This window comes from Anomaloglossus baeobatrachus, chromosome 1 (assembly GCF_048569485.1).
Source record: "Anomaloglossus baeobatrachus isolate aAnoBae1 chromosome 1, aAnoBae1.hap1, whole genome shotgun sequence".
NCBI classification, from domain to species: Eukaryota; Metazoa; Chordata; class Amphibia; order Anura; family Aromobatidae; genus Anomaloglossus; species Anomaloglossus baeobatrachus.
This window is the reverse complement of record NC_134353.1, coordinates 524,529,753-524,542,547: the sequence shown is the minus strand read 5'-3', so window position 1 is coordinate 524,542,547 and position 12,795 is coordinate 524,529,753.

Below are 12,795 nucleotides of genomic sequence, written 5' to 3'. Positions count from 1 at the left end.
GAAGATAAGGTCCAGTGTGTGCCCATCTTTATGGGTGGCAGAGGTGGACCACTGGGTTAGGCCAAAGGATGAAGCGAGGGACAGGAGTTTGGAGGCTGCCGACTGTCGGGTGTCAGTGTAGATGATAAAGTCACCCATGACAATGGTGGGAATGTCAGCAGGGAGGAAGTGTAGAAGCTAGGCAGAGAACTGGTCGATGAAGGCAGTGGCCGAGCCCGAGGATCGGTATATGACGGCCACTTGGAGGTTGGAGGGAGAATAGATGCGGACAGAGTGCACTTCAAAAGAAGGCAAGACAAGGGAGGGTAGAGGTGGGATTGAGTTGAGGCTGCAGTTGTTAGAAAGAAGGAGACCCACTCCTCCACCCTGTCTATTGTCAGAGTGAGGAGTGTAAGTGAAGTGAAGGCCGCCGTAGTACAGCGCAGCAAGAGAGGTCATGTCGGAGGGTGTCAGTCATGTTTTGGTGACGCCCAGGAAGGATAGAGTGCAAGAAGTAAAGAGCTTGTGGATGACGTGCAGTTTATTACAGACAGAATGGGCGTTCCACAGCATTCCAGAGAAAGGGAGCGGTGGAGTGGGCATCAGGGGAATGAATGTTATATTGGAGGGATTGCGGTAGTTTCTACTAAGTGGGGAATGATAAGGGGGAGAAAAAAGAGGGGTACCAGCTGTGGAGGTCCAGGATTGGGAGATATGTCTCTAGCAGTAAGGAGAAGGAGAGAAAAGGGAGAGTAGGTAGGAGAAGGAGTGTGGATGGCATATTTTATGTGTTATTAGGAGAGATCTGAGATTTATGAACAGGTCAGCAGAAGAGGACAAGTTTGAAAGTAAGAGGGAAGGGGAGATAGTTATTTGTTTGGAGAGTGCTGGGGTTTGGGGATAGCGAAGGACAGTGAGGATTAGTGGAGCAAAGACTGTAAGGGCATAGGTATGCATGGTGAGGTTGGAATAATGGAAACAAGAAGCACAGTTATAGAGAAGTAACTCTTACCTTCTGGTCACTTTAGGACATTTCTGGTATATTTCTGATAACCCACTTAAAAAGTCCCACTTGATAGAGTCACACACAGACCACAATCATAACAGACCTTGGCCATTACATGTGACAAGCTCGGTGCTTTTCCCGGCTCTTCCCGATTGCCCTGATGTAGTGACAATTGGGGTAATGAGGGGTTAATAACAGCACACAACTATCATCAAACCAAAAATTAGTGATGGGAAGGGGGTCTAGGAGACCCCCCATCACTAATCCTATAAGTAAAAAGAAATACACAAACACCGAGAAAAATCCTTTATTTGGAATAAAATACAAAAAAACCCTCTTTAACCACTGTAGTAACCTTAAAAAACACCCCTGCATATCCGACGTAATCCAAACAAGATCCCATGATGGTCATGGCTTGGCATCCGAGCCTGGAGAGATCAAAAATATCTCCGATCTCTCCAGGCTCCGGGAAACACTGACAAGAAGGACCCAGCTGACAGCAGTGACGTCACTGAGTTCACTGGACGTCGTAACCGGGTTCCCACGTTATGACCTTTGGTGACCTGAAGCACTCTGGCTTAAAGAACGTGGCAGTACCCTGCAGCCTGCCAGCCCTTTAACACTGACAGTGCCATCTGGGGTCGGGGAGTGCAGTCCGCACACCCCTGCTGGCACTGGCACTGTTAAAGTGTGGGGCCATGTCCCGTACTCTGCCAGCGCTTTAACAGTGACATTTAGTTAGTTGGTTAGTGGGTGTGAGCAGCTTGGTTGGTGGGCATGGCAATGTTTCCTTCTGTCCTCTATAATCATGCCAGGTAGGGCTTTTCCCCCCTGCATCCACCTATCCATGGGTTTTACGACCAGGCCCCCGCTTCTATTATAAACAACTGCATGCCCACGTTGACTTAGAAAAAGAGGAGTGCTGCACATTTAGTCAGAAAGAGCAGATCTCTTTGTTCATTCACATAGAGAAGTGCTGCACATCTATCCATGAACAGGGAAGCTCAGGATAAGCAGATCTCTGCGCCAACTCACATAGAGGAGTGTTGCACGTCTCCTATTCATGAATCAGGTGGCTCAGGAAGAACAGATCTCTGGACCCGCTGCACGTCTCATGAACCAGGAGGCTCAGGATAAGGAGATGTCTATGCCCTCTCACACAGAGGAGTCTTACACATCTATTCATGAACTGGGACACAGAGGATGAGCATATCTCTGCACCCACTCACATAGAAGAGTGCTGCACTTCTGTTCATGAACCGGGAGGCACAGGATGAGCAGATATCTGTGCCTGCTCATGACTCACCCACCCCAGGGCTTTGGGACACCCGGTTCCGGGCCGGACTAGTCTGGGGGTAGTCAGTGGTGGCAGAGCCCAGCTCCGTGACCCTGGCGAGGTCAACTAATATGGCAGTTGTGGGGGTGGTAATTAATAATAAAGTTTGTGGAATATTCGGGATGCCACCTGTGGATTGCGGCTATGGAGCCGCCGCTGCCGAATGGGACCTCCGGGGCTGATGGATTAGCAGCTGGGATGGTTCTGCTCCCCACAGGTGGAGCGGTGCCCCGGGGCAACCGTTGGTGCTTATTAAAGTTTATGGTGCTTGGGAATGGTGCAGGGCTAATCAGGCAATGTAAGAACCGACACAAACAACAGTCTCTTTACCTTCTTTTCTTTTTACTTTGGAACAGTTCAGTCCTGGGAGTCCATCACAGGTGGTGAAGGGGATCCGGTCGGCCTGGAAGTAACTGGGGTGATCTCCTTGGCCAGTCGAGTATTGAGGCCTACTCCCTGTTCTTCCTTTGCTTCTACAGGACCCTGCACTCTGGGTCTTGCAATGGCCCTCTTGCTGCTGGGACCGGTGGTTCGTCCCTTTCTCGTAGGATAGGCTGCGCAGACCCCCTCTGATGCTTCCCTGCTGGGGTCCACACCGGGCCCTGGGGATGCAGCTGTACCTTCGGATTGTTTTGAGGGTCAGGAGACCTACAGTCCTCCTGCCCTTTGGATTCGGCTACCAGGTAAGGGTTTTACACCCTGGCAACCACAGACTCCGATGTCTAATTTTTTTGTGTTCTTCGGAGGCGAACCGGTTCTGACCAGTTCGACCCTAGATTCTTTCTCTGTGCCTCGCTACGGCTCCTGTTTTTCTGGGTTAAGCTAGCCTAGCTCCAAACCCCAGCTTACAAGACCGCACTACTCAGCTCCTCTCTCTTTGAACTCTCCTAAGAGACTGACTAACTCCTCCCTCAGGTCAGAGCATAAGGAAGTGCTACCTGGAACTCCAGGTTTAGAGCTCCCTCTGCTGGCCTGAGGGAGAAACGATGTTGAATGTTGGTACTTACTGGCCAATAGACTTCCCCAATTACCTCCAGGCACAGCAAAAAACCCTTTGGAGGGGCAATGCTGTTGTGGCAACCAGATGCTGGGGCGCCACACTCACATAAAGGAGTGCTGCACATTTATTGATGAGCAGATATCTGCGCCTGCAATATTTCCACCTGTCCACTATAATCATACGAGAAGGGGCTTTGCCCCCCCATTTAGGGCTCTTGCCCCCAGGCTTCCGCTTCTATTATAAACAACTCCATGCCCACTTGGACTTAGAAAAAGAAGGTCTATTCCGTCTGAAAAACATCCTGTTGCATTTTTAACATGCCCCCGCATCACGTGACAAATTAGGACACCTGGAAGAAGCACGTACATTTTAGCATCTATTATTGTTAGTGCACAATTTAGATGCACACAGTACCGGAAGAGAGTGCATGCCCTCGAAGGAGTATACAGCCATGACATGGAGCCTCGGTGAGTACACCGCATGCGCTCCTATCCACCCATCCCTTCCACCAACATTTTAAATTCCTGGATTCTGGTTCACATAGAATTATATGGGCTCTAGATTCCGGACCGGAATCAGATTTTTTTAAAAAAAAAAATTTGCAGGGACCCGCCGGTCCCGGTTATCTGTGAGTCCGCTCAACTCTAGTCTCAAATAACAAACCTAATGTAAGTCAATAGGGAACCCAAGCAATTGCTTGCCATGATAAATACTGGAGTAGTACTCGGTATTCATTAAGCAATGTCTCAATAAGAATACAAATTTGTCTGGCATTGTTTGGTATTAATGTGACACTCATTTGTGGAATTGTTAAGTATTATTGTGGCATTGATTTTTATGAATGATTTGTAGCGTACTTTATTTAGAAATGTTTTTATTTGGAATGCTTTGTATTGTTGATTTTCCATATCTTTGTCAACTTAACATATGGAGTTGTGAGACTGAGATGAGGTCTCTTTCTTGGCTTACATTGGCCATACCTTTAGGAAGTTATGTACCTATTGGTAAGTGTTTTTAATTTGTCTTTATGTCTTTATAATAGAAAGAAATGTACGTGGAATCCGCAAATGTTTTACACAGTGCTCTGTTTGTTTGACTATGTTGGCGCTATCAGTGTGGGGAGTAACCTAATCTTGGTGGGGGTTGCCTAATTTTTGCAACACACTTAGGGATACTTTGGACATTGAGACATCGCTAGCATTGGCTAGCGATGCCGAGCGCGATAGTACCCGCTCCCGTCGCACATGCGATATCTGGTGATAGCTGCCGTAGCGAACATTATTGCTAAGGCAGCTTCACACACACTTACCTGCCCTGCGACGTCGCTCTGGCCGGCGACCCGCCTCCTTCCTAAGGGGGCGGGTCGTGCGGCGTCACAGCGACGTCACACAGCAGACGGCCAATAGAAGCGAAGGGGCGGAGATGAGCGGGACGTAAACATCCCGCCCACCTCCTTCCTTCCGAATAGCCGGTGGAGGCAGGTAAGGCGATGTGTGCTGCCGCAGGAACGAGCAACAACATCGTATCTCCTATTGGTGCGACATTATGAAAATGACTGACGCTACACAGATCACCGATTTTCATTATCGCAGTGTGGAAAAATGCATTATTTCCAGCCTTTGGTTTATATTCTCCTCAGCATTTTTGTTATTCAAGTTCTGGTTACTATCCCCTTATCTAGTAAAGCCTATCATTTTTATCCTCCCAAATGAATGATAAAACTCTCTGGAACAAGACAAATGTATGTAGGAGAATGCTAGTTATGCAATTCTTGGCTTTAACTATGGATTGCTTTCTTTGTACCTCACTTGTGAGAATGGTTCATTTGGCCAGCTTCTCTTGTAGGAGGACTTGTACCGTCACAGTTTATTTATAACTTATAAAATTGACTTAACCACACTGACTTGTAGTTTAAATGTCATGCATTATCTAGGAGACATTCTTGGGACAAATTAGCATGTGGTTTTTTAAGATAGGTGTTGCACAATTTACAGAAAATTCTTGGAATGGATAAAGTGTAATAATTTACATGCTCACTAAACAGTTTTGTAATCTATTCTTTAATGCTTTTGGGTCTGCCCATGTGGATTCTGAATTAGTCCTTTGTCTAGATGGCACTGGCAATTAGTTGATGTAAGGTTAGGCCCAGAAATATTTTGACAGTGACAAAAGATTTGGAACTTGTTTACCAAAACATATTCCAGATACAGTTTTATAATCAATTTGGGCATAATGTGCAGACTCTTAGCTTTAATTTGAGGGTATTCAAATACTAATTGAAATAAGGGTTTAGGAATTACAGCTCTTTAATATGTAGCTGCCAAGAGTAATTAAAGGGCTGCACAGGCTGTTCCCTTGTTAATCAATCATCAATTAACCAGATAAAAGGTCTGGAGCTGATTCCACGTGTGGCATTTGTATTTGGAAGCTGTTGCTGTGAACCCACAATATGCGGTCAAAGGAGCTCTCAATGGAAGAGAAACAGATCATCATTAGGCTGAAAAAAAGGAAATAAATTCATCAGATAGTTAGCAGAAATGTTGGGATTGACTAAATCAACAGTTTGGTATATTCTTCAAAACAAAGAACTGTAGGGTGCCAAAAAGCTGTAGTCGTGTTGTGTTTCTGCTGCATAGCGTCCTGGCACTCTACATAGAGATTGTGTCCCTAATTAAATGTGCTGTTTTGTGTAGAGTGTATTGTACTCACTGGTGGACCATAGGCCTCCACTGAATTAAAGTCCTCCATTTCAGGAGTCACCGTACATGAACCAACGAACACCAAGGTCATTTCAAACCCAAAATGTTTACTCAACAGTCCATTTTCTTCCATTTGTAACACATAGTAATGCGCTGCCAGTTTTTTATCTACTGTATAGTACAGTACAATTCAAGATTAATTTTTTGTTTCTCATGGACTATTCCTGTTCTTACTAGTCCTGTCAGTCACAGGGATTCATAGTTCAGACACATAGTACCTCCGAGCTCTCCCTGTGACTCCATGTCAAACCTTCCTCCATCAGGAAGTGGTTCTGGTGCTCGTAAACAGACCATCGATCAGCCTTAGGCTATGAACCTTTCTAAATTATATTCGCCCAGGGAGTTCAAGTAATGCCTTGTACTGTCTAGAACACAGTGCACTTTTGTTTTCTATCCAGCACAATCTGACTCTTTTTACCCAGAAACCCATTTTGTTTTTTAATACTAACCCCTCCCATAGTGGGCTAATGCCAAAATTATATCTTTCTGTCCGTGTAAAAGAGCGGCATACTTTGAGAATGCTGTGATGTCATAGTCAGTAGCAGGTTCACTATGGACACCTGCTGGTTGCAAAAATAATGCTGCTCTTTTACATAGTTGAGGCGCCGCCGCCTGGGGCACTTTCCTGTGCAGCACATACCGACGCTCTTGTTAATAACTCAAGGAAAGCAGGACCAGCACCCTCATTATCCATGGAGATAGCTGTCTGATTACCCACAGTACACACACAAAGCACATACGATTTCTGTGATTTCTAAAATAAGTGGTGTGCCCAGCACTATTTGAGCAGGTTACAACAGAGGGATTTGACTACATCACTTAATGCATGTTTCCCTCTGTCTCAGCACTTGTGAATTTAACCCTTTAACCCTGTAACAACTTCAACAGGGACACGTATACATACTATTTAATGTCTGTTTCCCTTGTCCCAATAGCTTTATTTCAATTCACATACACCTGGGGAAATTAACCCTTATTATACCAGGAGACATTTTCAGCTGTTTTCAAATAGGAAACCAATTGTCCTTTACAGGCTATTCTGATTATATTTAAATCATTTGGTTTATGAGCTTCAGTCTTTATTCATATTGTCTGGGAAGCGTGGTGGCCCATCATATATTACTAATAAAAAAAAGTTGTAGGGTTCCCCTATCTATTAATACTAGCACAGATAAAGGCTGTAGCTCCACCACTTATAGTGAATCAAAATAAGAGCAATCGCATAATAAATAGGGATGGTCGAATATCCTATTATTCGCTTTGACGGATATCCGGCGAATACCTCGCCACTATTCAATTATTCGCGAATATGCGACCCCCAATGTAAGTCTATAGGAAACCAGAATAATTTTACGTTGAATCTGTACGTGATCTGTTGTGACTGAGGAAAAGGCTAAAATGGATGGGAAAAGGCTGAAACAGCATGGGCACAGCCTGTAGAAGGTGCCTCACTGCATTTCTGGTGTCTTTGAATAACGTGGTCAGAGCAGCACACGGCGTTTAGGTAGTCGCCAGAACAGCTCTCAAACCAAAGTAAAAGAGGGGAGATTGATAAGAAACAGTTTCTAGTGCCTAATAACTGTAATAAAGCGTCAAATCAAGCTCCAACCTCCCAAAAAAAAACACTTTAGCATATGTTCACACGTTTCGTCTTTTACATTTTTCCTTCTTTTTCTATTAGAAAGGGCTGTAACTTATACATTATATTGGTGTCTATCTCACGCCTCCATTTTTGGGACATATTTGACAGCACTTGAAAAAGTCAGCTACAATGTACCCGTTGGGGGGTTGACCTTGCCCTCCTTCTCCTCCACCAGCACCACCGGCTCCAGTGGCCCTCTACTCAAATGTAGAAAGGACCACTGGCTTTTGTCAAATCTTAGACTTCTTAGGGCTCTCAGGTGGGCCCTGTAACATACATTAGGGAGGGATGGCAATTTGTAGTTTTCTGCATCCCCTATATCATTAGTGTGAAAGTTGGAATAAGTACTCCATAACACTTTACAGAGCTATTGCCAATATGGCCATTTGGGTGTTGGCCTTGCCCTCCTCCTCCTTCCTCCACCAACCCCACCAGCTCTAGTGGCCCTCTATTCAAATTCTATTCAAATGATTCAGAAATGTATGTTTTATGGACAAATGAACGCCATGCTGGGACATCGAAGCTGATGTCGTTGATGATGATTGCATCTGACCAAAAGCAGGTTGGGAGAAGGAGGCATCATCGCCTGCTCCCTAGACCGCAGTTTGTGAAGTATGCAGCACCGTGGAAGTGGAGCACAGCATCACAAGGTACTCCAAACAGCTTATTTTTTTAAAAAAATGTAGGATAAGCAACAGGGCATAACATCCCAAGGAGTTTAAAAAAATGTAGTTTCTAACACCGCCAAAAGGTCATGGAAAGCCTCTTTTCCCACAAGGGCTATCAATCGTGCAATGTGTGCAGTTATGGTTTCTGCCCTTGGGTGCGTAGTAGGGTATTTTGGCTTCTTTTCGAAGGTCTGTGGTATGGACAACTGAACAGAACGCTGGGACATCGAAGCTGATGTCGTTGATGAGGATTGCATCTGACCAAAAGCAGGTTGGGAGCAGTAGACATCATCGCCTGCTTGCTAGACCGCAGTTTGTGAAGCATGCAGCACCGTGGAAGTGGCAGTTGTTTCACTCTGGAACTCAGGCTTTATTCCACTAACTAACACCGAGGATTTAAAAAAAAATCAGTTTCCCAGGGGGGGATGGTTCAAACATCATATAGCACAGCATCAGTAGATACTCCCAACAGCTCTCAACAGCTTTTTTTTTAAAAAAAAAATTGGTAGGATAAGCAACAAGGCATAACATGCCAAGGAGTTTAATAAATTCAGTTCCCCCAAAGGATAATGGTTCAGACTCCATGTAGCAAAGCATCATAAGGTACTCCATACAGCTTTTTTTTTTTTGGCCACTGAAGGCTAGACACCCAGATAACTCAATTATGCAAACTTCCCATTGTATTACTAAGTGAATTGCTAGATGTGATGTAACTTACCTGTCTCACACTTGTCTCTGGATAATTGAATATGGCTTGAAATCTAGCCAATAAGAGCCTAGTCTTTTCCACCGATCGTGAAGACCCCAATGGTCTGAATGGAGAGCTCAGGGGTATAAGAAGGAGGACTGTCCATTGCTCAGGGAGTCTCTTGCTACATGCTACCAATCTAGGATCTGTGGATCCGATTGGCAAACCATACCTGAACCAGGATGCCTTGTGGTCTCGGTCTAGGGACTTTGGCTCCAACTAGAGTATCACTTGGCTACATGGCTTCAAAATAGAGGCTCCGATTCCGATTGGAGACCATAATCGCAGCCTAGGGACTTCGACTCCGGCTGCCAGGATTATGTCTTATCATCATACCATAGACTACTTAAGGAAGAAACCCAGGTTGGGACAATTTGGTCACCTGGCTACAGACTTTGCTGTGCTCGGTAAGCTTCCTACGCTTGCCACTATTCTTTTCTCGGAGAAGCTGGCCCTGGAAACCCCGATGCATGAACAATCTAATCCCTGGTGCCGTTAATTGTTTGGGGATCCAATAAAGTATTAATATTGTGATTCCCTCACCCTGTGTTGTCTGAGTAGTGTTCCGCCCATGGTTAAGGAGGTGGGGCGTTCAGTTGGAATGAGCCCTGGGCCATGCTGTCTTTCTAAAGGCGGCCGGGCCAGCGGACGAGAACACCCACTGACCCCCGAGTCTGCACATAAGCAAGCATGCCAAGGAGCTAAAAAAAATTCTGATTTTACAGGGGGCCATGTTTAACACACCGTGGAGCACAGCGTCAATAAAGAATACAAATAGAGACTGCCTGACCAATTGTTCTAAACAGTGTAGCCTCGACAGTGCTTGTGCCAGTGCATAATGTACAAAGGCTGGAAAAATATTGCCCTGGGTGATTGGGCCAAACAATTACATTGCAGCAGCATAAAGAGTTAGATTAATCAAGTGTTGTCATTAGATGATAGAAGACAAAATAGTCTTGAATGAGAAACAATGGAACTTATTTGAACTTAACAAATACAAATTTTGGGGCTACACTTATTATTGAGTCTTGTTAACAAGCGGCCTGAGATACTCTGGGGCAATCCATCTATGCTTCATTTTGATCATCGTCAAACTGTCTACACTTTCCGTGGATAGTCGTGTGCGACTATCTGTTATTATTGACCCCGCTGAGCTGAAAACACGCTCAGACAACACACTTGCAGCATGGGCAAGCTAGCACTTCCAAAGCGTATAAGGCAAGGTCTGGCCAAGTGTGGAGCTTGGAAACCCAATAGTTAAAGGGAACAATAGAATCTGAAAGCACGCTGATGCGGTCACCTGCATAGTTCCTCACCATCTTACTTAAGTGTTCCCTCCTTGTCATAGTTCCCCCAACCGGTATCTGATTCACAGTTGACGTTTTGAGAAAAATGGACCAGTTTTGGCACATTAGTCTCTCATCTGTGTTGCTTCTACTATGCATAACCCTCTCTTGCAATCTTGTTGCGGGAGATGATATGCTACCTCTGACGCCAGCATCATCTGAGCGTAATCATTTCATCAACTGCTCCACTACAGCCCTCTTGAATGTTTCCATAGTACAATCCTTATTTGCCTCCAAAAGTAGCAAAGCGAATTTGTCTTTGTAGCGTGGGTCAAGGAAGGCACATAACCAGTATTTGTTGTCTGCCAAAATGTGGACTAGCCGACAGTCATGAGAAAGGCAGTGTGACATGAACAGTGCCATGTGTCCCAGACTCCGAACTGGAAACTGCTAAGAATACATTCTGTCTCCCTAAACCTCCTCTCCTCCTCAGTCTCTACCTCCTCCTCCTGTTCCTCCTTAGGCCATCCATGCTGGACAGTCCTGAAGTTTGGTTTGTCAATCCCTTGGTTACCAACTTCAAAGCATTCCTGTTCTTCATCATCCTCCTCATCCTCATGATGCTGAGCAAAGGTGGCCTGAGCTTGTTTGCCAAGGTTGTGCGTATTACTAGCAACCATTGTGAAGTCTGGATCCATAGACAACTTGGGTGCATGAACACTTTGGTCAGTCAGACCATCCAGAGAGCGTTTCAATAAACAAATAAGTGGAATAGTAATTTTTATAACAGCATCCTCACTGCTCACAATGTTGGTACAGGAATCAAAATTCTCTAATACCTGACAAATGTCTGCAATCCACACCCACTCGGCAATACTTATGTCTGGCAGCTGCGTCTGATGGGCATGTTCCAGCTGGAATTGGGATACTGCCCTCTGCTGCTCATGGATCCTGGCCAACATATGATAGGTTGAATTCCATCTCGTAGGGAGGTCACATATTAGTCTGTGACGAGGCAAGTGTAAGCATTGCTGCAGCACTGCCAGGCCAGCAAAAGAGGGAGATGACTTGTGGAAATGGGCGCTAATACGTCGTACCTTGGTAAGTAGATCTGGTATCCCAGGGTATTACTTCAGAAAGTGCTGAACTACTAAATTTACCACGTGGGCCATACAAGGAATGTGTACAAGCTTTCCAAGCTTTAAAGCCGCCACCAGATTACGACCATTATCGCACACTACCATCCCTGGATGGAGGTCTAAAGGCTCAAGACACTCATCTGTCTGCTCAGTTATTGCTTTCAAAAGCTCAGGTGCCGTGTGCAATTTGTCACCGATACAGATGAGCTTCAGTAGAGCATATTACCGTTTAGCCGAGGCAGTGCTGCAGAGATCTCAGCTGGGGAATGATGTCGATGGTGGGACACCAGCGGATGTTGAAGAGGATGCACAGGAGCCAGATGAAGAGTAGAAGGAGGAGGGAGTTGTTGCTGTGTAGGAGGCTACTGAAACTGTGATTGAAGTGAGTCCCGCTATTCTGTGTATGGGAACTATATGGGATGTTGCCGGCTCAGACTCTGTACCAGTCACCACCAGGTTCAACCAGTGTGCCGTGAGTGAGATGTAGCGTCCCTGTCCACATCCGCTTGTCCACGTGTTTGTGGTTAAGTGGACCTTCCCTGTTATAGCATTGGTGAGAGCCCGTTTGATGTTTGCGGACACATGATTGTGGAACGTGGGGACTGCACAATGAGAAAAATAGTGGCGGCTAGGCACAGAGTACCGATATTCTAACACTGCCAAATGGTCACGGAAAGCCTCTGTTCCCACAAGCCGATACGGCAACATCTCAAGGGCTATCAATCGTGCAACGTGTGCAGTTATGGTTTCTGCCCTGGGGTGCGTAATGGGGTATTTTCGCTTATTTTCAAAGGTCTGTGGTATGGACAACTGAAAGGAACGCTGGGACATCGAAGCGGATGTACTCATTGATGATTGAGTTTGGCCAACATCAGGTTGGGTGAAAAAAGCATCAGCGCCACCTTCTTGCACACCAGTTTGGGAAGCAGGCAGCCCAGGAGAAGTGACAGAGTTCTGAGTCTGGAAATCGTGTTTTTCACCTAGAGCTTTCAACCACCTAGTGGTGTGCTTGGCTAACATATGGTTTCTCATGCTGGACGTGCTCAAGCTGGAAGTATTTCTGCATCTGCTAAGCTTGGTATGACAGATTTGACGAATGGCAACTGTTTGGTCCGAAGGACTCTTGGAAATAAACTCCCACACAATCGCACCACGAACCTTTGAACTCTAAGATGGCTGAGGTGGTGCACGGACCCTTGGACTCTGAGATAGCACAGGTGGTAGTTTCATGT